We start from the raw sequence: 25,345 nt of genomic DNA on the forward strand, positions 1-25,345 counted from the left end.
TTTATTAGTGTAATTCGGTATTCGGCGTGATGTGAATCCAGTCCGGTTGCTGTCACTTGTGCGAATCAGAAGCTGTCATCTGACTGTCGCTGCCACTCACTGCTGGGGAATGGAAAGTGTCGTCACCTGAAAGGGAAGGAAGGCGCGCTCTCGGAGACGGCGGTTGCCTAGTAACTGTCATGCCTAAGCCAGATGATTTTAATAATCAAATTGGAGGTGCCACCTCGTGACCTTGTTATGATACTCAGGCAAATGTGTCCCGTCATTAAGGGGCGTCTCGCACAAACCTGTAAACACATGAGCTTGTTAGCAGAGGCGGACGTGCGGCTAACTTCGGGCTGCACGCGCTCGAGCCGAGTGCGGTGTGTGTTCTGGCAGAAGGCCTCAGCGGGGGGGCGTCGAGCTTAATTTCTTTCAGCAGGCGTCGTTCTGCAATTGTTTTTTTTTTTCTAGGAAAACCACGTTAAATGTTCTTTGCTAATTAGATGCTACAGCGCAACCATGTTTGTCTTTGCTCTGTGAAGCCATTCATCCAACCTTTATCCAGTGTAGGGTCATGGTGGTTCGGAGCCTATCCTAGAAATATAGGGAGTGCGAGAGGCAGGGTACACCCCAGACAGGGCACCAGTCCATTGCAGGGCAGTCACTCACTCACTCACTCACACGCACACACACTGGACAGTTTAGAGTGACCAGTTCACCTGAAACGCGTCTTTCGACTGTGGGAGGGAACCAGAGCACCCAGAGGAAACCTGTGCGGACATGGGGAGAACATCCAAACTCCTTACAGACTGAGCAGGGGTCGAAGCCTGAACTCAGGATCTGTGAGATCCCTGCACTATTTATGAAACCACCTGTGGAGTAAATATGATGGGATGCCCTACCCCAGCTCCCCAGTGACTGTACTAGCAGTGGTACCATGTACCTCTGCTTACTAATCGCCGCTGGAGACTCCGAAAGCGCGGCAGGCATCGTGTCACGCGCAGCACCTTCGAGACACCACTTAGTTGTCTTGCATTGGCCTGTTTTTTTTTTTTTTTTTTTTTTTTTGCCCCCAGGGGAAAGAGATTTAAAAAAAAAATAGAACATATTTAAAGCCAATTGCTCATGAATCTTTAAATAAATAGCCCTTGCTCTGTCAGTAGATCCATTTCAGTAGTTTTGTCTGCGACTGATCCCTCCTGGGCTACAGTTAATTGTTACTTGTCCCTGTGTTGGTAATCGCAGTATAGACCAGCCGGGTTGTACATGGTGCATCCGAGCGCACGCGCCACGGTGGGCGTGGAGAGCAGTCCAGCTGCTCGCGTGGCCTCCGAGGGCCCACGGTCCAGCAGAGAGCGCGGTGTCCGCCTCCGAGTGTCCGTCGCTCCATCCTCGCCCGGCTCGGGCGGGAGCCAGCCGCCTCCCGGTGAGTGAGATTGCACAGAATAACACACGGCCTCTTACACCCCAAATGGCTGGTGCTGGAAAGGTTCTTCACCTTTGTGCGCGCGCACACACACACACACACACCTACCTGGTAATTAATGGAAAGTACAGCTTGAGTTACACAGTGCAAGAAGCAGAGAAATCAATGTGCTGTTAGAGAGATGGCAGCACGGCAGCTCCTGGAGCACCGTGATCTACACCACCCGCGCATTTTGTCCGAGGGCTCATTTTCCGCACTTTATGACGTTCCTTATAAAGGCATCTGCGTTCGCTGCACCGGGAGGAAACGACCCTTTTTTGTCTTAAATATAGTCACCTGTAGCTGATTGCTGCTGCAGGTTTCATCTGTTATGCTTTCAAGAAAGCAGTTATGCCCATATTTCTGACCGAGCCGGTGGGGGTCTCATGGAGATGGACCCAGGACCTACAGCTTTGTAACCCTGCTCCTCCCTCTGCTCTGCGACACACACTCTATGTCCACCACAAACGGAAGTCTCAGACTGATGAATGTGTCGCATGAAACGTTGAGCCCACCCAGCCTGTTGTGGTAGAACATGTACAGCGCTTACCGCATTTTACATCAGTAGTAGTGTATGGTGCGGGTATTACCCATTAGTGCGTTCCTCTAACTCTTTACCCTCAGCCCGATTCATATCAATCTGTAGTTCATATCTGTCCAGGTTTCAGTTGTTATATCAGGTAGCGTAGGACCTCAAAGGACCCGGGTTTGAATCCCACCTCCTGCTGCACTGCCCTTGAGCAGGGTACTTATCCTGAACTGGTACAGTATAAATGGGTAAATAGTTGATGGTAGCTGATAGAATAAGTCATTTTGGAGGAAAGCATCAGTTTAGTGAATGGATGTAAGTGTACTTTAAGGCGAGGACTAAGATTTTTATTTCCACTTCGGGGTAGTGACACAGGAGCGTAGACGTTTGTAAGTGATGCTGAAGTTGTTTCCTGGAGCCTCGTGTTTCTCTCTTGGGTACCGTGGTAGAGCCAGTTCGGTGGTTAGGTGTGCGCAGTGAGCATGGCCTGTACTTCCCCCCCCCAGTGTAGCACCGTACAGCCAGGACCATGGTCTTACCATGTTGTGCTGGTCAATGATGCAGAGGAGAGGGGGATGAGATGTGGTGGGGGGATGATGCAGGGCTGCCCCCCCCCCCCATGACATGTATACTTTTCCAGTTCCCTGTGTGTGCGCTGCTATTGGACAGGCAGGGACACCACGTCTCCGGACCCCCAGGCACGTCCACGTGTCATCTCAAGTAAGTTTGCAGCCATTAATGCATTAAAAAGGTATGTAGTATGAATTATAATGTTACGTATTTTGATGTTATGCACTAAAATGTAAAATATGTTACATATTTTCAATGTGACATTATATGGCCGTGAGTAATTGAGGCTGACGATATTTAAGGCGTCACGTCCAGGTGAGCGTATGTATGAGCTGGAAATGTCAGCGTTTTTTTTTTCAGTTTTAAACCTGCAGCACTGCCCACAGGCTGCCCTCCTGGCAAATTTAATTTGTCTCCAAATCTCTCCCATCGTGGAAGTGGTGGACCGTGGCCAGGCTCCTGGAGGGCACATGTATGGAGAGAGCGCTCGCTTCGAACAGAGCCCTTCGGTAAAGGTCCATCAGAAAGACTTTGCGGGGTGGGGTGTGGGGTACAGTAGTACAGTAAACTCCCAGAAGGGGATTCGTACGGCTAACAGGGTGTGACCACATATGACCGGGTCTAACCTGAGGACTTTGGGGTTCGCCTTGTGGGAGAGCAGTGAGTCACCCCTGTTCATCCTCTCAGCGCTTTAATTCCCCCAATGAGCTTCGTTCGCCGAATGATGGAAAAGCCATAGGCTGTTTTTTGGTCGCAGTATTTAATTTGTGACAGCGATATGTGAAAAGGCATATTTTTGTTACATTATTTTGGAACTGGGGGCGCGGTGGCGCAGTGGGTTGGACCGGGTCCTGCTCTCCGGCAGATCTGGGGTCCCGCTTGGGGTGCCTTGTGATGGACTGGCGTCCCGTCCTGGGTGCGTCCCCTCCCCCTCCAGCCTTATGCCCTGTGTTGCCAGGTTAGGCTCTGGCTCCCCCCCAACCCTGACTGGGACAAGCGGTTCAGAAAATGTGTGTGTGTGTGTATTTTGGAACTATGTATGTTGTGCGGTAACGTTCTGCCACTAATTTGCTTTAGACCAGAGAGCTGATGAGGAAATAGGTATTCAGAACAATTTATAGTACATCCTGTCTGTTTTTTTTTCCCTTGTTTGTAATGTTTAAATGTAATAAATTTAAGTAATGTAATATTATGCATTACAGTTTCGAAAACAAATTATACAGTTATAATGCAGTTGAGGATGTGCGGGACATCTAGTCGCACCCTGATCTGCTTATACTCTATACTCTGAATGTGAGAGATGCAACATTTGTGCTTTTCGGTGCTGGAAAATGTGTGTGGATAATTTTTTCATTAATGGGAACATGAGATCAACGTGTCATTCAGCACCTACGATAACCCGCAAATGTTGCGGAGAAAAAGGCACAAATGTTCAAACATTTTACGTTCTGCAGCATATTTATGTGTTTAGTAATTCTGAGTGTTTTGCATATTTATGAGCTGAAAAACTAATCCTTATTTGCTGAGTCCACACATGCGTATTGTTAGAGATGCACACTTATCTGTGCCGAACAGACGCAGACTTTATGCATTTGCGAGCGCCATACATGAAATGCCACAGGACTTGGGGATTGGGATGTTGTCTTGCAGCCTGATGTAACGTTTCCTATTATGAGGGGCTGAATACACAGATTTGGAGGGGGGGGTCTGTGCTTCAGAAATGACTAGTAAATGCAATCAGTATACAAATCAGATGAGATTGTTGATAGGAAAATATGTGTTGGTTACCACTTTTGGAGGAGACTAGCAATGACACCTCTATTTGATTAATTTAATATTTTCTTATTGGGATTATTAGTAACATTATTAGTAAATTTGACGCTATTCTCCAGAGCGATTTACAGTGATGAGGTTCTTAGTCGTTTACCCATTCATAAAGTAGCAATTTAGGGTTAGCACCTTTCTCAAGGGTACTACAGCTGGAGGTGGGATTCGAACCTGCAACCTTCAGAAGCAACAGCTGTAGCCGCTACACACACTATCGATGTTATTGCGGACTGGAAAGTGGAGTATTTGAAAGTGATGAGTATTTAAAATAAATCCAAAGACATGTACTGTATAATAGTATAGTAAGCGAATGTACTATAGTATACGGTAGTCTAATATAGTGGGTAGGGATCCTGCGGCAGCGGACGTCACAGTGCTCCTCAGTCCGGTGGCGCTGTTGAAGATTTCTGGAAGGCCGGCTGGTTTCGTGATCACAGCTATACACGCAGGTACTTGCGGCATGAGCCCATCTTGCCGTTAATAGTGTTTATCGACAGAAAGAAGTCTCTATTTGGCCTCCTCCAGGTGGGGTGCTGCAGGAATAGGAGGGAGCCATTAGGTGTTGTTAAAAGGCTATTTCTCGTCCGAGTGTGGAGCGCCGGTGTGTCACCGGCTCCGGCCGAAAGCGTGTGTGTTTGCGCTCGAGAACGGGACCATTTGTCCGCCTGCCCGCTCTAGCGCTGCTCTTTCAATCTGCACAGCCTGGCAAGTAATAAGAGCACACTGACATTACATGTCCCGGGGGCTTTGTACAGGCTCCCTTCCCTTCCTTTTTATTCCTTTCCCTTCCTTTTTGTTCCTTTCTCTTTTATTCCCTTCCCTTTTATTCCTTTCCATTCCCTTTTATTCCCTTCCATTCCCTTCCCTTTTGTTCCTTTCCATTCCTTCCTTTCCCTTTTATTCCCTTCCCTTCCCTTTTTTTTCCTTTCCATTCCCTTCCCTTCCCTTTTGTTCCTTTCCCTTCCTTTCCCTTTTATTCCTTTCCATTCCTTCCTTTCCCTTTTATTCCCTTCCCTTCCCTTCCCTTTTGTTCCTTTCCCTTCCTTTCCCTTTTGTTCCTTTCCATTCCTTCCTTTCCCTTTTATTCCCTTCCCTTCCCTTTTTTTTCCTTTCCATTCCCTTCCCTTTTGTTCCTTTCCCTTCCTTTCCCTTTTATTCCTTTCCATTCCCTTCCCTTTTATTCCCTTCCCTTTTGTTCCTTTCCATTCCTTCCTTTCCCTTTTATTCCCTTCCCTTTCTTTCCTTTCCATTCACTTCCCTTTTATTCCTTTCCATTCCCTTCCCTTTTATTCCCTTCCCTTCCCTTTTATTCCTTTCCATTCCCTTCCCTTCCCTTTTATTCCCTTCCCTTCCCTTCTTTCATTTTTTTTAGTTGTCCATGCCAGTTCAACAAGTTGTGCGTCTGTCCTGTGGAGGGCTACTTGTGCCTTGCCATGATGTGCGCTGAGCTGAGATGAGCGCTAACAATTAACACTGGAGGTGTAAAGGGAGCCTCCAGGGAAAGAAACAAGAGACAAGTGCACTCAATGTGCCTGTGTTACTGACAGTAGGGTTATGAATTTCAAACTTAAAAACATTCTTTCTGCCCTTGTTTGTTTGCTTGCTTGTTAAACTAATATTATTTGATTATTATTATTATTCAAGTATTTTTATTATATTTTTCTTTATTAATTTTTTAGTTTTAATATAATTTCTTATCTCTCTTACCTATTTATTTTATTTTTTAAAGATCTGGTAGTTCCAGAGCAAACGCAACCTGTTTTTGTGTGCCCAGCTCTTTGTGCCAGTCAACTCACTTGCACAGTGTTTACAGCTCAGGTCTGGTCCTCGTAGGTGTCAGTGATCAACAACAACATGATGAAGTTTGCATGTACCGATGGGATCAGTCGGTCAACAGCTGGCATTGGACAGAACTTTGTGGAGGCAGTTTATTTTTATTTTCTTTCAAATTTTAATGTAGCTTAAAGTTATTAGAAATATTCTCAAGAAGTCTTTTTATTATAGCCATATCGGAGATTTTTACGGAACCAAGCCGGTCAATAAATCCGGGGTGTTATTAAGCTTTTATTAACTGTGACCTGGTTAAAGTGACTTTGGAGTTATGAACAAGTGGAATTACAGTCTGACCTCTGGTCCCAGTTGTGTTGACGAGATGCGAAGCCAGCGCCCTGAGTCCAATATCTCGTTTCTTATACTCAGCTTGACTTTGTAGGCTAATAACTGTATTATTATTATAATCTCTTCAGCTTCATACCGCAGCCCGTACTCAAATCAGAGCTGTCTCACTCCGGCTTGGTACTCCGGCCTGGGACAGATGAGCCTCCAATTTGCAGCATCGCCCGGAACGTACCTTCAGGTGACATAAGTGATAACATATTGATCGCAGTGTAAATGAGGCACATTGAGGTGCGATTAGAGCGGATGCCAGTCTAATTAACCTCATCCTTTCAGCCGCGCCATAATATTTACTCTAGAGGAGATGGCGACACTCAACCGCCTCACGTGTATTTTTGACAGTGTGCCGGTGATTCCTTTAATGCCTCTTTTGTGCGTGTGCAGATGCGGTCATTACTGTAGCTGTTACAGCCTGTCCGGTTTTGGCGAGAGTTTGTCCAGCTGGGGTCATACTGGCACAGCGTGGAGATGCCAGCTCACCCGAGCACCATGCTTGTTGGGTGTGGAAGTGGAGCACACCAGCCCAGTGTCCAGCACGGAGTCCTGCTTCCGCGAGGCAACGCCTTGGCCTTGATGTTGCTCTTTTCCGCAGACGTTTTATCCATTTCACTGAGCGCGTCGCACTCGTCCGTTGCAATCTCTTGCTGCGATTTGTTGCAACAGCCCCGATTTGTGTCTTGTTGGAGGGCTACCGTGGTCCAGAAGGTAAACAAACGCACACTGCAACATCGATGCATTGTAAGTCCAAGCTGAGTCGCACTCGTGCCGCTGTTCGGTCCCTTAGGCGGCAGCACTTACAGAAAATTGAAGGCAGGGCTCTTCTGTACTGCACATTACTTGGGCCTCATTATACAAATTGTGTTTCCATAGCAAAGTGTTTACCAGAATATATTTTCAGCCCCCCCCAGTTTGTGTGGTTACATCCCTGCTCGGATACAGCCAGGTTAATAGCTTCTATTATTGTCACCGCAGTTAACATTTACCCCTAAATTGCTTTGATTGTGCTCTGAGAGCTATCTTTTAGTGCGGTGCTGTGATGCCACCTCCCAGGGTGACAGCAGATGTGGAGAGGTGAGACCCCGCCTCCCCCAGGGACAGATTGTGCACGAGATCTGGCAACAGAGCGGCGTGATCGTTCATCGCCGCAACGGTGGGCTGTAACCGGCACAAGTGTTAAACAAGCCTCCTCCTCGGAGGTGGCTTTCTGGCCCGTGCCTCCCTCCCCCCGGCCAAAGTGGCGACGCCGATATCTGACAGGTGGTTGTCAAGCACAGGCAGCCCAGGGTGTGCTGCTGGGTGTGGCGAGCAGCTTTTGCTCGACGGGTGACGGTAGCGGTGGAGCGACGCACCAGCACTCTGTTGGGTTGCGGGAGGGCGGCGGGGGAGAGGTGGAGGGAGGGGGGGCTTGATGCAAAGACGCGATCCCCGGCCCTCCTGCTGGCATTATGTAAATAGACCTGCCGACAGGGGCATGGAGCATCTCTGAGAAACGGAGAGGGAGGAGGGAGGGAGAGAGAGGGAAAGGCAGAGGCAGCGCCGGAGAGAGAGGCAGAGAGCCCTGACTCCGCTGTGCCGAGACGCGAGGATACTCCTCTCCCAAGTCCCAGATCCGGTGCCCGTGTGGACCCTCCCCCCGGCACTTCCAGCAGGCAGAGAGCAGCCCCGCCCCTCCCGCCCCCCCGTGCACATGCTGCTGCCCATGTCATCATACGAGTTGTCTTTTCACACTGTCGAGTAACGAGGAGGAGGAGGGTGCCGTGCCACCGCTATGTTCGCCTCCATCTGGTATGCCAAGAAGCTCGGACGAAGGCTCATTCACAACGCCAGGAAGGCGAAGATGCAGAAGGTAGGTCTTCGGCAGGATCCAGAGCACTTGCCTGAACTGCGCGGGACGGTGAGACACAGTGTCGAGACCTGCGTGACCTGGGAAGACTGTGATGCGATCTCGCCTAGTTGCGAGGCATTCGACAGGGATGCGTCTCCACGTAATTTCTCTCATTTTCCTTTAAAATAATTAGTAGTAGTAATTTATTTATTTTTTTTCCTTCAAATCACTAAATGCAGATGTATTAAATGTGAACATTTTAGGGATTCCGTGTTCATGTGAGCCATACCCTACATTCCCAGGAGCTGGACGTGTGTTTTTAATGCGGTCTGGGCCACCAGAGAGGTAGACTAATATTTTATAATTGCGTGTGTCTCAAAATGACCTCGCAGCTTAAAGTTTCCTTTATCGTTCTCGTTACCGCCACGGATCCTCTCATCTCGCCGTCCTTCGGTCACGCGTCGTCTTAGCGCGGCCGCGACGCCGCGAGTATCCGAAGGCGGCTGCACGGCGGTGTCGAACCTCAGCCTCGGAGATGTGAGCATGCCTGATCTTATTTTCCGTGTCCTCCGTTGTTCTGAAAGTGCCTGTTCGTGGCGAACATGTTGCGCGCGTGCCCTTTTCAGCATCCCTATCGTATCTCCCGAATTGGCTAGTCGGAAATGATGGTCCGTGAAAGTAAATCCTCCGTTACTTTACGTTTTCTCCCCATGCGCTGGTGCTTCGTGGCCCTAGCGATGGCGAGGGCGCGCCTGCGCCGGACGTGCTGCATCAACAAGTTGCAGGACTCAGGAAGTTGAACGCGCGTGACTCGTCGCCTCGCCAGTGACTCTGTTCTCACTTTGAACCCCCGTTTGCAAACGCTGGCGTGTTCTTCCGGCTGTAGAGTAGTGTCGCAGCGCCGCCCGCTCGCACATCTTTGCAGGTCTGTTGCTGCCGGTTGCCCAGCAACCCCCAGGGTCCCTGTCACGAGAGCTGCAGCCTCCAGTTGGACTCTGGGAAACCGGGGTGTGCGTCCGGAGAGTCGGAGGTATTTTATTTGGCAGCCGTCTGCCCTCCCGCAGTGATACGGCGCAGGGTCAACTAAGGACACCTGGGCCAGGTGAGCGGGCAGGGCCTGCGAACGGTTCACACAGCTGCTGCCCAATCACGGCACGTTTACGCCGAGCACGGTAGGCACGGAGCGCTGGTTTCGGGAGCGGCGAGTCACGGTTGCGGAGGGGTTAGGGCCTCCGAAATGGCGAGGTTTTGTGAGCGACCGCGAGGCCGCCGGCCCAGTTTGTTAGAGGCTTTTAGGAACGAAGCCACAGCAGCGTCGTGGGGAAAGATGCACTGTGGCTGGTATTCCTCTCTCTCTGGAGGGCTGTCAGCTCCGGTGGACGTCATTCGTAACGTATCGGTGCTCCTGCAGACTAGGCGCGGGGTCCCAGACAGTCTCACGTGTCACCAAATGGGACAAAAGCCCTCCACACTCCGAGCAGGTGCACACAGGTGAGTCTCTTCAGCCCAGATCTGCAATCTGTGCAGCTACTTTACGCTGGTTTCTAATAACTGTCCACAAACAACGCCCTGTTTTAACTTGTGATTCTGCATTATACGTACAACCTGCATCAGAAACAACTTATTATACCGAAGGCAGCTTGTAATGTGACAGCTGCATATTTCCCAAAGTAATTTAGGAGGAGCACCTTGCTCCACACCACTACTTCCACACTGAGCTGTGACAGCGGAAGGCAGCTTTTTGATATTGTTCTAAAGATCCTATTTTTCTCTCTTACGTTCGAAACATCCTCGCTTGTTCCACGGGGCATCCTTGTTTACACCATTTGCTTGACAAAGTCTGCTTGATTTATCGCTGCGATTTTGGCGTACCGATGTGAAAACCACCACCGTGGCCGTTTCCGCCAGGAGGGTAAATGTTGCTGCCGCTACAAAGCATAGCCGGCACCTTGCCATTTATCAGAATCTGGGGGACAGCTGATTTAGCACTTTCTCTGTGGAGTCCGACTGCGGGTCCCTCCGAGATGGAGCGGAGCTGGGGAAAAAAAAACGCAGTTTTGGTTATTGCATTAATACTAAATCTCTGCGATGGGAGGTGTCGCATGCAGTTTCATTTCGAAAATAGTAAATTACGTTCTCAGCCTTCCAAAGTTCCAAGAGAATGAGGAGGTTTTAATTTTTATTTTTATTTCTGTAAATTTATTTACTGAGAACATGAATTTGAAGATTCGCAGTAACAAAGTAATGCAAAATGCCATCGTAATCCCTTTTTAGCACGTCATAAAATAACATTAGACAAAAGGTTAATTTCTTAGGAACAGTATCAAGCGAAACCGTATTCTGCAAATTTTGAATTACCTTCCTCTTAAAAAAGGAAAAATAAACAAAAAATGAAAATGAAGGAGTCTCTCAAAATGATTCGTGTATAAAGTTGCATAGAGATACATTCTGTATATAGAATGAAGGGCTTTGCAGGCATGCCTTCAGTTCCAGGTGTTGGGCTTTCTGTGGCAATGTGTTCTGACCACGGTACGAAGGACACGCTGAACAGCGCAGGGGGCAGCAGGAGGTTGGGGTTCACTGGAAACACTGCAAGCTGTGTGCGAAGAGGTGGCGCCGCGGTTACTGAAGTGGGAGTACCAATTAATGAACCGTGCGCTTATTAATCATAGGGTTCCATTCATCCATCCATTTATCCATTCATTATTTTTACATTTACATGTACGTTTACTCATTTAGCGGACGCTTTTCTCCGAAGCGGCGTATATCTCGGAGAACAATACCACAGGTACATCACACCGACAGAAGGAGAGACTTGGATGTAAACACATGATTCTTAGGTACAGTCAGTTTGTCTCATACCACCGCATGAATCAGTAGGTGTTTTTAGGCTTTTCCATTATTAAATTATTTAAAATGATTAAACTCGCATTCATTGAGCACTGTCTACATCAGGGGAGATCTGAATCTGGAAGAAGTGAGTTTTGAGACCCCTATTAAATGTAGAGGGGGCTTCAGCAAATCTGAGTGATGGATGAGGTCATTCCAGCACATCAGAGCCGAATCTCAGAACCAAAAACTTTGGTGGTGTTGATTTCGGACCTCTTGTGTGTGAAACCACCAAGCGGACAGAGCTGGAGGAGCGTAGCAGTCTGACTGGGGTGTAGCGAGTGATCGGGTCTTGTAGGTACTGGGGAGCAGATCCGTTGATGGTGGTGTAGGCTGTGAACCAGAGTCCTGATTTTGATCTGGACAGCTACAGGAAGCCAATGGAGAGAGAAGAGGAGGGGAGATACATGAGAACACTATGACAGGTAGTTACAGTGGTCCAGGTTGAATATCCCCATGACCTGGACCAGGAGTTGTGTAGACTCTGTTGTGAGATAAGGGCAGATCCTGTGGATGTTATACAGGACGTATCAGCAGGACTGGGTTTGGGGCTTCAGTATGTTGAGAGAAGGACAGGCTTGAGTCGATCACTACCCCCAGGTTCTTAGCCGATCAAGGAGGTGAAATGATCAAGTTTTATGGTTTTACAGAGTTTTTGAAGGAACTCTTTTAGAGAGGTTGCGTTCTAGGTGTTGATCAGATATCTGGACAAATATGTCTGAGAGGCAGGAGGTGATGTGCGAGGAAATGTCTGTAGCTCTGGGGAGACAGGAGAGGAAGACCTGGGGGGGGCGTGATAACAAGGCAGCCCAGTACCAAGCCCTGTGGAACACCAGTTAGGAGAGGCTGAGGGGATGATCTGGAGACCCACCAGACCACTTACCATTAACCACTTATCTAATTTTGGGTCGAAAACCCAGAACCTGTGAGACATAAATCCTAGAGGGGAACTGCCGTTGTGCCGTCAAGTTCGTACTTTGTGTGATCTGCTCCATCGTTGAAGTGCAGAAGGAAGCTATGTGAGCTACTCTGTGTTCAGGTGTCCAACTAGTGCCGTGGTGCAACACTGGTACAATACCACGTTAATTATGTAAGTAGTGACATGTAATCCTGGCCTGGCTCGCCATTGTTAGGTTAGAAGATTGCTCATTGTCAAAGTGCGGTGTGTACAGAGACTCTAAGTGCCCTTAGCCTGTCGCAGGCTAGATTGATGGACCCGCTGACATTATCGTTCCACCATAAAGTTAACTTTTTTTCCGCCTCGCTAACTGGGCTTTACTCCGCCGTTCAGCTTTGTGTTCTTTTACTGTATTGCAAAGTACCGTACCTTGCTCCAGGGGCACTTAAATATAGTAATGGACCTCCTCAGTCTGTCACACTGGTCACGTGACAACCCCGGTAAACTGCACTGCCACCACCCCCCGCCCCAGCTTTCCCCACACATCGCCATGCGTGCTTGTCCTGAGAGAGCGCGCGCACACACGAGAGTTGAGCCAGGGCGCCTTACTCTGTGGCAGTGTACAAACAGAAAACAAAGCGCTGCTGCTGTAATTGCTGTGTGTTTGCACCTGCGACGATAACCTACAAAGCACTCGCCCTCGAATGTATTGCATGTCGAGGTTGCGTGCTGTTTGGAGCTCCTACCTTCAGATCTGAAGGTCACAGGTTCAAATTTTGCCTCCTGTTGTCGTACACTTCGGACATCTACTTATCCTGAATCAGTGCCGTAGAAATTACGCAACTATAAAAATCGGGGAATAATTGTTGGCGCTTACCAACGTAAGCTCTTTCGGGGAAAAGTGTCCGATAAACAAATAAATGCGAGTGTCTCCCAGTGCCGAGTGTGTGTTAACATGCCCAGCTGCTGCTGGTCAAGGACAGCTGAGCTTGTGCGGGATGCTTTTCCGTAGCCGTCTTTGGTTTGGAAGAGTTCCTTTTCTAAAGTGCTGCACAGATGGAGAAACAGGCCACTTTTTATGAAGATGGGCGAAGCTCGGAGAGTGGGCTGAGAGCGGCGGAAACGTAGCCGTGGACACGGCGATTCACTGCTTTCCTCTCTCTTCTTGGTGCCATTAGCATTCAGCAAGCACACACTGTTCTTTGCCATGTCATCTGTATGTGTCTGTTTATGTATAATATAAATATACGGGTGGGGTTCCAAATTATGCATTCAGCAGAGCCCACATATTGCAGGTGGTGCTGCCCCGCACAATATATTCATTACGTCTGTGTGTCAACGTGTCATTTGCCTGTAGTCCATCACTAGACCCGTGCAGCACCATTGCAAATAAATGATGCCACGGTTCTGCTGTACAGCAATCCGTTTAAAAAAAAAAAAAAAAGAAAAGCCAGATAAATAATAGAATGATCAGTTTTAATGTGTTTTTACATTGGTCTGTTCACACATATTTTCTGACCCGCTTGTCCCATACGGGGTCGCGGGGAACCCGGAGCCTAACCCGGCAACTCAGGGTGTAAGGCTGGAGGGGGCGGGGACACACCCAGGACGGGACACCAAGCGGGACTCGAACCCCAGACCCACCCGAGAGTAGGACCCGGTCCAACCCACTGCGCCCCCCTACTTGGTCTGTTCAGTGTATTATTATTATTATTATTACTACTACTACTATAATTATTTATTAAGATCTAACAAATAATTGAAGACAAATATTGCTTGTTATATCTTTTTTCACTTTTTTTTTTTTCCCCTAAATACACTAACAGAGAGAGAGAGAAGCATGAATTCTACAACTGAGCCAAATCTTATTAAATCCAATGCTCTTGGAAGTATCTCCCCCCCAACAAGGTTTATCGCTGGACAACACTCTGGAAATTGGTTTCAAGAACAGAATTTCTTCAGCCTTATTTTGTATAACAAGACTCCAGTGGACACGCTGTTATTTCTCTCGTTTGTGTTACAGTTTGTTCGGTGCTGCTTTCCTCGAAATCGCGGCTGCAACTAAATTAGACAGCTAAATTCTCTGTGTCAGTGGCGTTTTCTGTTTTTCGATCTCACGGAATTCTTCGGCCGCGTTTTCAATGAGCCCGGATAGCCGACGCAACGGACGGCATCCTTGCAGTATCCCGTCAGAGAACCGGAGCGTTTTCTAAAGGGTTGTGGCGTCGCAGCCCCTTCCAGCAGGTCTCCGATCCACGTGGGGGAAGATGGAGTGGAAGAAATGGTTCTCATACAGTGTGAGCTTGTTGTCCGTCACGTGAACGTTCTGTCATCCTTACTCATAGAAAACATGATGTTGCTATGATGGGGGGAGTAAGGCATTTCACATGCTTATTCAGCATCCGTCACAGCTCTCAGGTGTCACTGGCCTTGTAGGAAAATGTTGGCAACTGATGGAACATGGTATATATACAGAATACACACACACATACATACATGTACACATCCATCCAATTCCAATAAGCGCTTGTCTTGAGCAGGGTCGTGGTGATCTGGAGTCTATCCCGGCAGCTTTGGGCACCAATCCATCGCAGAGCCACACACACACATATGATGTACCAGATGTACACGCTCACTCCAGCAGTTGCGTTCGCACACCCCTGGCTTCACAGCCGATGTGTGTGTCCTGTGCCCCGTTATTCGTTCTTCTGTGGAGTCTCGGCTGGAGGTGGTAGTTTGAGTGCCACAATTTAATATCGTCACATACTGATTTGGAGCGTAAGGCAATGAGTCCTTCCCTTGGTCACTCTCCCTTTTCTCTGGTTTTCTTAGTGGTCAGTGTGTGAAATCTGCGCGAGGTCTGTGAATCTTAGTATGTGTCTTGGTGCTGTGCTCTTAGTGCGTGTTCTCATTTTTGTTGGGGTCATGTGCTTTGGAAACAGCAATGGAGAGTGTTTAGGGCGATGCATCGTCTGAACCGCTTGACCCATACGGGGTCGCGGGGAGCCGGAGCCTAACCCGGCAACACAGGGCGTAGGGCTGGAGGGGGAGGGGATGCACCCAGGACGGGACGCCAGTCCGCCGCAAGGCTCCCCAAGCGGGACTCGAACCCCAGACCCACTGGAGAGCAGGACTCGGTCCAACCCAATGCTGTTTGTTTGAAAGGGATGAAGGGTTTCCCTCGACTTACTTACTATGGATGGTACAGTACAGACAGCACATTACTGTAACAGACAGTTCAGTAGACAGCACATTGCTGTAAACTAGACAGCAAATTACTGTAAGCAGACAGTACAGTACAGAGTACATTATTGTACTGTAATGCAGGCAGTAACAAGTACTCAAACATGTACTCGTTTTATACCGAGATCCTGAAGTGGGCAGAGGAGAAAAGTACAGTCAGCATGAAAATTGCTCCTTGTCCAGCTTCCCTGGATGGCAGGATCCTCTCATTTCGGCTCACATCGTTTAGCCTTCTTACCCTTTCGAGGCCACTGTGTGGGTGTGTGTGGGTGTGGGTGTGTGGGTGGGGGGGGGGGGGGGGTGATGAAGTGCTTTTGTGCGTTACGGCTCGGAGCAACTGTGCCGGCGGTGAGCCCTTCTTTGGCTGTTGCTCTGCCCTCTGGCTTGTCCTCAAGCGGATCCAGCTGTGTGTGGGACTTCTGGAAACCTTTGTCTCTGGTGTGATTGGTGGGGCTCATACCTGTCACTTTCTTCTGAACACCCGGGCCTCTACAGGCTGCTAACACATTGAGGTTCTCACTTTACAGTTGTGCTCTGCCACTTCCCCTCCCCTGTGTGCCTTGTACTTATAGCTTTCTAGAAGTTTCCTTAAAGGGTCACAACACCGTCGAAGACCCTTTGAGGAGAGGAGCCCTTGAGAGCCGGGTGTTGGCGGCCCGTCGGGAAGTTGTTTCTGCGACAGCTCGCGACACACCGTGTTCATCTCCGTTTCACCTGTGTAGCTCCTCCATAAATACCCACTGCGTGCGTTACTCCCCATCCCGCAGCCGTCTCCCACCGCACCTAATGCGCATCCTTGTACGTTACACACCACGCAGCCCGTGTTATTACCGCGGTAGCTGCGACGCTCAAGGATTCTGGAAATTGAATTGTGGGATGCGCGCATGGCGAATAATGGAACTGCTGTATCGCGTATCTCCTGAGTGCCGCATCCCTCTACCTCCAGTCCCAAAATGAGCTCCGTAATATCGCTGTTCCTCTTGCTAATGCGTGGAGAAGAAAAAGGGGGGAAAAGAAACCATTCGTAGTGGCTCATGGGCCTAAATTGCCGCACAGCCCCTCTTCGGAAGGCATTCCGTGAGCTGTTGAGGATCCTTAGCTTTTGGGAAAAATTTGATTACACCCCCCTCCGCCCCCCCCCCCCCCCCCCCCAACCTCAATGTATTAGACTTGATGGGAAAAGGTGACTGTGAACACAGCCGGGGAAGCCGCTAGTTCTCGCCTGCTTGAATGTGTGCCGACTGCACGGCACCGCATTACAAATTCACATTTGCATTTATTGATTTAACAGACGCTTTTCTCCAAAGCGATGTACATCTTGTAGAAAATACAGTGTGTGCATTTCATTAGCAGGAAGAGAATCTCAGATGCAGACGCGCGATCCTTAAGCGCAGTTAATTTGTGTCTTTCCACCATATGAACAAATGCTCATCACACAAGTATCGACTATTGCTAATCTCCTTCCTAGTAATATATATATTTTTTAATGTATAAATATTTTCGTTACATTACAGGAGTAGAGGTTTATCTGCTGTTTAACAGGTATGATCTCAAAGTTATAGTGTATGAACTTTTATACCTTACATGAACTTATGAGATCATGGGCAAAGTGAGTCTGGAAGAGGTGAGTTTTAAGACCCTTGTTAAATGTGGACAGAGATTCAGCAGTTCTGAGTGAGAGGGGGAGGTCGTTCCACCACAACGGAGCCAGAACCGAGAACGTTTGTGATTTACCTTTTGTATGTGGGACCACCAAGTGGGCAGATGCGGAGGAGCATAGCAGTCTGGTTGGGATGTACCAGATGATCAAGTTTTGTATATAGCTGGGAGCAGTTCCATTGATGCGTTTCTAGGCTATAACTAGGGTCTTAAATTTGATCCAGGCACCTATAGGAAGCCAGTGCAGAGAAATGAGTAGAGGAGATACATGGGAACGCTTCAGCAAGTCCAACACAACTCGGGCAGCAGAATTCTGTATCAGCTGTAGAGGTTTGGTGGCAGTAGCAGGAAGGCCAAATGGGATGTCACCATGGCTTGAACAAGCAGTTGGGCAAAGTCTGTTGTGAGGTAAGGATGGATCCTGCAAATATTATGCAGGATGTACGATATCTGCAGGTCCGGCTTGTGGCTTTGATGTGCTGAGAGAAAGATTGACTCAAGCCTATCATCACTCCCAGACTCTTAGCCGAGGAGGTAGGCAAAATGAGCGAGATGTCAAGTTTGATCGAGAGATCATGACAGGAAGACAGACCAGCTGGGAGGTGTAGGATCTCTGTTTTGGAGACGTTGAGTTGTAGGTGGTGATCAGACATCCATGCAGGGATGTCTGACAGGCAGGCAGCGATGCGCAAGGAAATGTCTGATGCTCCAGGTGGAAATGAGAGGAAGAGCTGGATGTTATCGGCATAGTGGTAGTAGAATTCATGGGAGGTGATGACGGTGCTGATGGAAAAGGTATAGATTGAGAAGGGCAGAGGGCCCAGTACGGAGCCCTGTGGAAAGAAGAGCGTTAAGGACTTCGTCCTTTTGCAAGACACCAGTCTGTGTGTTGCAGTGCCATGGTTTGAGGGGAACTTTGGCTTACGAACTTGGAAAATTAAAGTATTTATTCAGCCAGACAATAAACACAGCCATTTTGACAGTGTCAGAAAATGGGCAAACTCCTCCATTTGTTGCTTCCACTGACACTGTTCTCCAAAGCAACGTACGACATTAAGGTCTTTACAATTATTTACCCCTTTATACAGTTGGGTAACTTTGTACTGCAGCAATTTAGGGTAAGTACCTTAATCAAGGGTATTGGTGCTAGGAGAGGGGATTGAATCTACAACCTTTCAGCCCAAAGTCAGCAGCTCTAACCACTACACTACCAGCTGTCCTCTTGACTGTGTGGGGCACTTCCTGGCTGTACAGAACTGGCCCTATCTGGTAAGCGACACACGTGCCTGCATAGGGCCCCCAGCAAGCTAGTTAACAAGTAGAATTTACATGCGAGTGAGCAATCATCTCACCAGTTCTGACAGTGCAAATTGGTCAATACCAATGACATAACAAAGAATGGTCCTGTGGGGAGTGGAGAAGAGAATGAGAATATAGGAAGAAGAAGAAAGGTATACGCTAAATGTACTGTTTTTTTTTCTGGGTCTTCATTGGAATTTGCTATGGATAAAGGTCAGGTAATCCAAAGGTTTAATAAATTTGGTCTCTCTTATTTAATAATTTAAGCTGTTATATTTGTGTTTTTGGGGGCGCGGTGGCGCAGTGGGTTCGACCGGGTCCTGCTCTCCAGTGGGTCTGGGGTTCGAGTCCCGCTTGGGGTGCCTTGCGACGGACTGGCGTCCCGTCCTGGATGTGTCCCCTCCCCCTTCGGTCTTACGCCCTGTGTTGCCAGGTAGGCTCCGGTTCCCCGTGACCCCGTATGGGACAAGCGGTTCTGAAAATATGTGTGTGTGTGTGTGTGTGTATTTGTGTTTTTACTGTTGTTTATAAATATCTATAGCAGTATAGCAGCTATGGTGGTATGTGGGCCCACCACCCGCACGGTCCATCATGGAGGTCGGGTGCAATGCCTTTCAGGCAACAGGAGGGGGTGGGGTAGCATGTGGCTTCATGGCCCCTCGTGGCAGAAACTGGCTCTTGGCATGTGGAATGTAACCTCACTGGGAGGGATGGAGCCGGAACTAGTGCAGGAGGTTGAGAGATATCAACTAGATATAGGTGGGCTCACCTCCATTCACAGTGTTGGCTCCGGAACCAAACTCCTCGATAGGGGGTGGTCCCTCTCCTACTCAGGAGTTGCACGGGGTGAGAAGCGCCGGGCGGGTGCGGGGATACTCGCAAGCCCCCGGCGAGCTGCCATACAGTTGGAGTTTGTCCCGGTGGACGAGAGGGTCACCTCAATGCAACTTAAGGTTGCAGAGAGGAAAACTTTGACTGTTGTGTGTGCTTATGCACCAAACTGCAGTTCAGAGTATTCGGCCTTCTTGGAGAGGGTGGGTGAGGTTCTGGACAGGGCCCCACCTACAGACTCCATAGTCCTCCTGGGGGACTTCAACGCTCACGTTGGCAATGACTAGAAGATCTGGAGTGGGGTAATTGCAAAGAACAACTTGCCCAATCTAATCCTGAATGGTGAAATTTCACTGGACTTCTGTGCTAGCCATGGTTTATGCATTACAAACACCATATTCGAACACAAGGATACTCATAAGTGTACTTAGTATCAGAGCTCCTTGGGCCAAAGGTCAATGATTGACTGACTTTGTAGTCATTTCATCTGACTTGAGGCCTGATATTCTGGACACTCGGGTGAAGAGAGGTGCTGAGCTGTCAACTGATCACCAACTGGTGGTGAGCTGGATCAGATGAACAGACCCAAATGCATAGTGAGGGTATGCTGAGAATGACTGTCGGAGGACCCTGTCCGGAATGATTTCAGCTCCCACTTCTGTGAGAAGTTCTCCCATGTTTTAGAGGAAGTAGGTGACATGGAGTCTGAATGGACCCTCTTCAAAAACTCCATTGAGGAAACAGCCAGGTGCAGCTGTGGCCAAAAGCTTGTTGGTGCCAGTCACGGCAGCAACCCAAGAACCCGCTGGTGGACGTTGGTGGTGAGGGAAGCTGTCAAGCTGAAGAAGGAGGCCTTACGGGCCTGGTTGGCTCTGGGGACTCCTGACTCAGGGAATGGGTACCGGCAGGCAAAGAGAAGCAGCAGCGGCTGTGGTTGCAGAAGCAAAATCCAGAGCATGGGAGGAGTTTTGGGAGGCCGTACAAAATGACTTTCGGTCAGTCTCAAAGAGGTTCTGGAGAACCATCCGGCGGCTTAGGAAGGGTCGGAGGAGCTTTGTCCAAGCTGTGCTCAGCAAAGGTGGAGAAACTCTGATGTCAAAAGAGGATATTGTTGGGAGGTGGAAGGAGCACTTTGAGGAACTCCTAAACCCAAGAGATATACCTCCCTTACCAGAGTCAGGGCCAGAGGCTTCTGGGGTTTTAGAGTCCATTTTCATGGTGGAAGTCACTGAGGTAGTTGGAAAGCTCCACAGTGGCAAAGCACCGGGGGTGGATGAGATCCGTCCGTAACTGCTTAAAGGCCTGGATGTTGTGGGGCTGTCATGGCTGACACGCCTCTGCAGTGTTGCATGGACCTCGAGGACAGTGCCTTTGGATTGACAAACTGGGGTGGTGGTCCCTGTCTTTCAGAAAGTGGACCGGAGAGTGTGTGCCAACTATCGGGGTTTCACACTTCTCAGCCTCCCTGGGAAAGTGTGTGTCAGGGTGCCGGAAAGGAGGCTCCAACAAATAGTTGAACTTCGGAGTGAAGAGGAATAGATGACAGGATATCAAAGCACAACCAAGGTCAGGGGGGCATTCTGTTTGGGGGCCGGAAGGTGATGTGTCTGCTTTTTTCCGGATGATGTTGTCCTTTTGGCATGTCGCATAGATGCCTCCAGCATGCATTGGAACGGTTTGCAGCTGAGTGTGAAGCGGTTGGTATGAGGATCAGCAGCTCCAAGTCTGAGTCCATGGTTCTCTCATTAAAAAGGATGGCATGCCCCCTTCAGGTAAGGGGAGAACATTTGCCCCAGGTGGAGGAGTTCAAGTATCTTGGGGTCTTGTTCACGAGTGAGGAGAGAAGGGAGCGTGAGATCGGCCACAGACTGGGAGCAGCAGCAACAGTAATGCAGTCGCTGTACCGGACTAGTGGTGAAGGGGGAGCTGAACAATAATGCAAAGCTCACTATTTACTGATCGGTCTATGTCCTTACCCTCACCTATGATCATGAACTCTGGGTAATGACGAAAGAATAAGATCATGGATACAAGTGGCTGAAATGAGTTTTCTCCGCAGGGTGGTGAGACTCGCTCTCCATGACAAGGTGAGGAGTTCGGCCATCCGGGAGGAACTCAGGGTAGAGCCGATGCTCTTCCACATTGATAAGAGCCAGTTGAAGTATTTTGGGCATCTGGTAAGGATGCCCACTGGGCGCCTATCTTTGGAGGTATACCAGGCATGACCAACTGGGATGAGACCTCGAGGTCGGCCCAGGACCCACCGGAGACGTTATATCTTCCAGTTGGCCTGGGAGTGACGATGGATCCCCTGGGTTGAGTTGGAGTAAGTTGCGGGGGACAGGGACAACTGGGCTGCTCTGCTCTCTCTATTGTCTCCGCGACTGTAGTAGGACAAGCGGGTAAGAAAATGGATGGATGGATATAGCAGTATTGTTTCTGTAAGCATAGCAACATTGTTATTGCTATGTTTGCACATTGCCAGGTGCTAAACTGCAGTGTTTTTGTAATTTTGCATTTGTGTCATTTGAATAGTTAAATAATTTTCGGAAAGATTCTTGTGAAAAAATTATTCTGTTCCCTCTTCGATTTCCACATCCAACAAAGTTTTTATTTACTGGTATGCATATGGCAGCCATGTATTGTAATTATATGAAATCAATTCTAAAAAGCAGTATTGATTACACTAGGAGGGGCAAATGAAAGAAGCTTGGGGCCGACCCTGTGCCTTGCCGTGGTTGGGCCGCCAGTCCTCTTGGGCCATATGTGTGTGTGGTGGGAGGGGGGCAGTGCCCCTCCAGTGGACTCTTAGTCCAATGGAGCAGCCCCTTCCAGCCTCCAGAGGCCACATGAAAAGCTTCTGCAGGTGTTCAGCCCCATCCAAGTTTTGATTGAAAGGGCTTGGGGACGCCGGGGACACTGGGTCCACTGCAGCTGCTGCTTGGTGGTCTCGGCTAACGGACAGCCCAGGCTCCTCAACCGCTTTAGCAGGTGTGTTCAAAGTGCTGCCGACACTCGTTTCCTGTCTCCTTTCCATCTCTCCGTCCATTTAACTCTATATAGCGTCTTATAGAGCTATGGTCTAGTTTGTTATATCAACTGAGAGTGTGAATTAAGAGCCAGGTGCAAATCCAATGCTATGATACCATGAACCAGGTACTTATCTAAATTGCTCTGGTAAAATTACCCAGCTGTATAAATGGGTGAATAACTGTAAGTAGCACAAAACTTTAAGTTGCTTTGGATAAAAATGTCAGCTAGAGATTATAAATGTAAATGGATGAGTGAACGTGATATCGCCACCCTTTCAGAGTTGCTAATCCTGAACGGCACTGATCTTAATTGCAGTGACATAATGGAGAAGGGCTCACATTGAGATGGACGCTCGAAAAAGTTACCTTTTGTGAAGAATGTTTTGCATGGTTAATTATCAATGACTGATGAAGTTCCAGTTCTTGTTATTTGATGGTACTGGGGAAGTGGCCCTATTGTTTGCCAATTGTCCAATCCTGTGGTCCCGACATGCCGCGTACAGGTCCCTCACGATTTTTCTTTCGCCGTTCTTGACAGTGTTGGATCTCTGCAAGCTTGCCTGTCTGCTGAGTGGGAACAAACGCCATTCATAATGCATGGACGTAAGCGCTGCGGAGGGTGGAGGTGTTTTCCGTGTCCTTCCACCCTCCCGTTCGGCTCCCCCTCCACACCCCCGGAAATCGCCATTCTCCATGTAACACTGTTTGTGTCTCGGATGGAACGGTCCTATTACCTGGGCTGCCATAAGGATCCCCATCCCCGTAATGCAGTGGCAATGAGGTAGAACCTCTGACCACCCACTTCTGTTCACAAATGTGTACCTGCAGGACGATGGTCCAGCTGGGGTGGGGGCTTTCAAGGGCCTCTGAACGGTGGGTTGGCCAGGATCATGTGCGTGCGTCTCCTGTGCACTCTGTCGCCATTGTCACAAATTGCCATCATAGTAATGATTCACATCATAATGATTTCTTTGTTTGCTTACCATCCAGGGCACTGAATTTTTAACCTAAGCTTTATACATATATATATACACAGACACACATATACATACATATACAGGCGCGACCTGCAATCTGCCCTCCCAGTATGAGTGCTGTCGCTATAACACTTCTTGGAAATGAATACACTTCTTCGCTACCTGCCCTGATCCCTCCTGCTGTAACACCTTTTAGTCCAAGCAACTGTGGGGGGTGAGTTGGGGCGGGGGGTGCAGCATTAAAATTACATTAAATACATTTTGCTGATGCTTTTCTCCAAAGCAGCTTACAGTGTTAAGGTTACAATTATTTGTGCATTTATACCTCTGGGTAATTTTACTGGAGCAATTTTTTTCTGGGGTAAGTACCTTGCTCAAGGCTACTTACAGCCGGAGGTGGGAATCGAACTTGTGGATCCAAAGGCAGTAACTCTATCCACTATGCTATCAGCTGTCCTTGGGAGCATAAATTAGCCTCTTAGAACACATTTTCTTATATTTTCTCACTCAGACTGAGAAGAAATGCTACAAAACACATGGAAGCTGCAGCAACGCGAATAGTAGCTCTCCCATATTGCAGCACGGCCACTGTGGATGTGACATTTTTGGGCAACCATGGTGGGGAGTTAAGGGGGAATAATGACTCCATGTTGATCTGTTTTTCAAGAACTTTTGGCCATGTGCGTGCATGTGTGTGTGCTGTCTGTAAGAATGCTACTGCCTGACGATGCAGAGGCCCAGTGAAGCTAGTGTTCCGACATTTCCATCCCTTGAACAGTCTTTCTGCAACACCGCTGAAAGCATGGTCATAGGGCGGGTTATAGGGTGCATGGTCATAGGGTGTATGGTCGTAGGGTGCATAGCCCCATTTCGGGGCTATGCAAATAAATATCGTGCTGTTAATTCATTATTATTTGAAGTGTTTGCATATTATTTTTACAGACATCTGTGATGGCTAATTGGATTTTCGAGATGGGCTGGGAACTGACGATTATTTTCCCCATAAGGAATATGGGAACCGGCTCTTCCTGTCTGCTTTTTCATCATCTACCCCATTTTCAGGAATGCCTTAGGGTTGAATAGTGAGGTTTGCCTCTGTAAAGATACACAGCCCCCCCCCCATCCACATTAGCTGCTGGTCCATATGAGAGCGGAGCCGCTCGGCTTCACCATTGATTGACCGCAGATCCAGTTTGCTGCAGCCAATGCAGTTTGCCTCCCTCTGGCGTTAATTATGCCTTTGTGGCGATTTACATCTGTGTCTTTCCTCTTAATCACATGTGATTTACCTCCATGTGAGCGTGGTGCTCTCACCCCATCAGAAATATTGACTATGTGTCAGCGGAGTCCTGGTTTTCCCCATGGCAGTGTGAGAGGAGTTGTGTGTGTGTGTGTGTGTGTGTGTGTGTGTGTGTGGGTGGGGTGGGGGGGCACGGTGCTCGCTGCTCTGCCACTGCCGCCCACCCGACCGGCACTCTGCACACATCATACGCAGATGCGAGATGAAATGAAGGGTGAAGGAGGACAAGGGCTCGGCGCCCGTCGCCTCCTGGTCTTCTAGCCGGTCGCACGCTTCGAGGGGCTCTCCGGTTCAGCTTGTGAAACTCGCGGGACGGCGGGGTGCCCGGGAGTGGAACCCCCGACCCCGTTCGCTTACCGCACTTTGTGGACCTTCCGTTTTGCTCCGCCTGTGATTTGGAGTTCGGAATCGCTCGCTGGGCGTGGAGAGGGGAGCACCGATGAGCTACGTGCTGGTGAATCACGTGTCGTCGGGCGAGCGCTCGCACCGGGGCAGCGTGCCCAACCTGCTGCCCCCTCCGCGTTCCGACAGCCTACGGCCGCGGCACCTGCGCAAGCGCCTATCGGCCGACCTGCCCAAAGCCCAAGCGCTAAGTACAGGCCCTGTGCGGTGGCCCTCCCTGGTCACCATGTGCAAGTGGAAGCAGAACTTGACCGAGCGCCTCCTCAAGCGCCACCGCGGCAGCCTCAGCTGCTTCCAGGTGAGCTGGACCGGCACCTCGGGTTCGGGTCAGAGTCATTCGCGATGGGGCTGGGTGGAGAGACCACATGGAAGTGCGCTCGTAGCCCAGCAGGGCGCCAGTCTTCATTATTTTGCTGCTCTTCAGTATTATTATTAGTAGTAT

General features: G+C 49.0%; 1 protein-coding gene across 7 annotated transcripts in view; it reads left to right on the top strand.

Moving 5' to 3' along the window:
• Positions 1 to 25,345, top strand: part of dlg2 (discs, large homolog 2 (Drosophila)) — a 238,858-nt gene that overhangs the window by 108,258 nt on the left and 105,255 nt on the right. The window lies entirely within an intron of this gene.

This window comes from Scleropages formosus, chromosome 4, assembly GCF_900964775.1.
Source record: "Scleropages formosus chromosome 4, fSclFor1.1, whole genome shotgun sequence".
NCBI classification, from domain to species: domain Eukaryota; kingdom Metazoa; phylum Chordata; class Actinopteri; order Osteoglossiformes; family Osteoglossidae; genus Scleropages; species Scleropages formosus.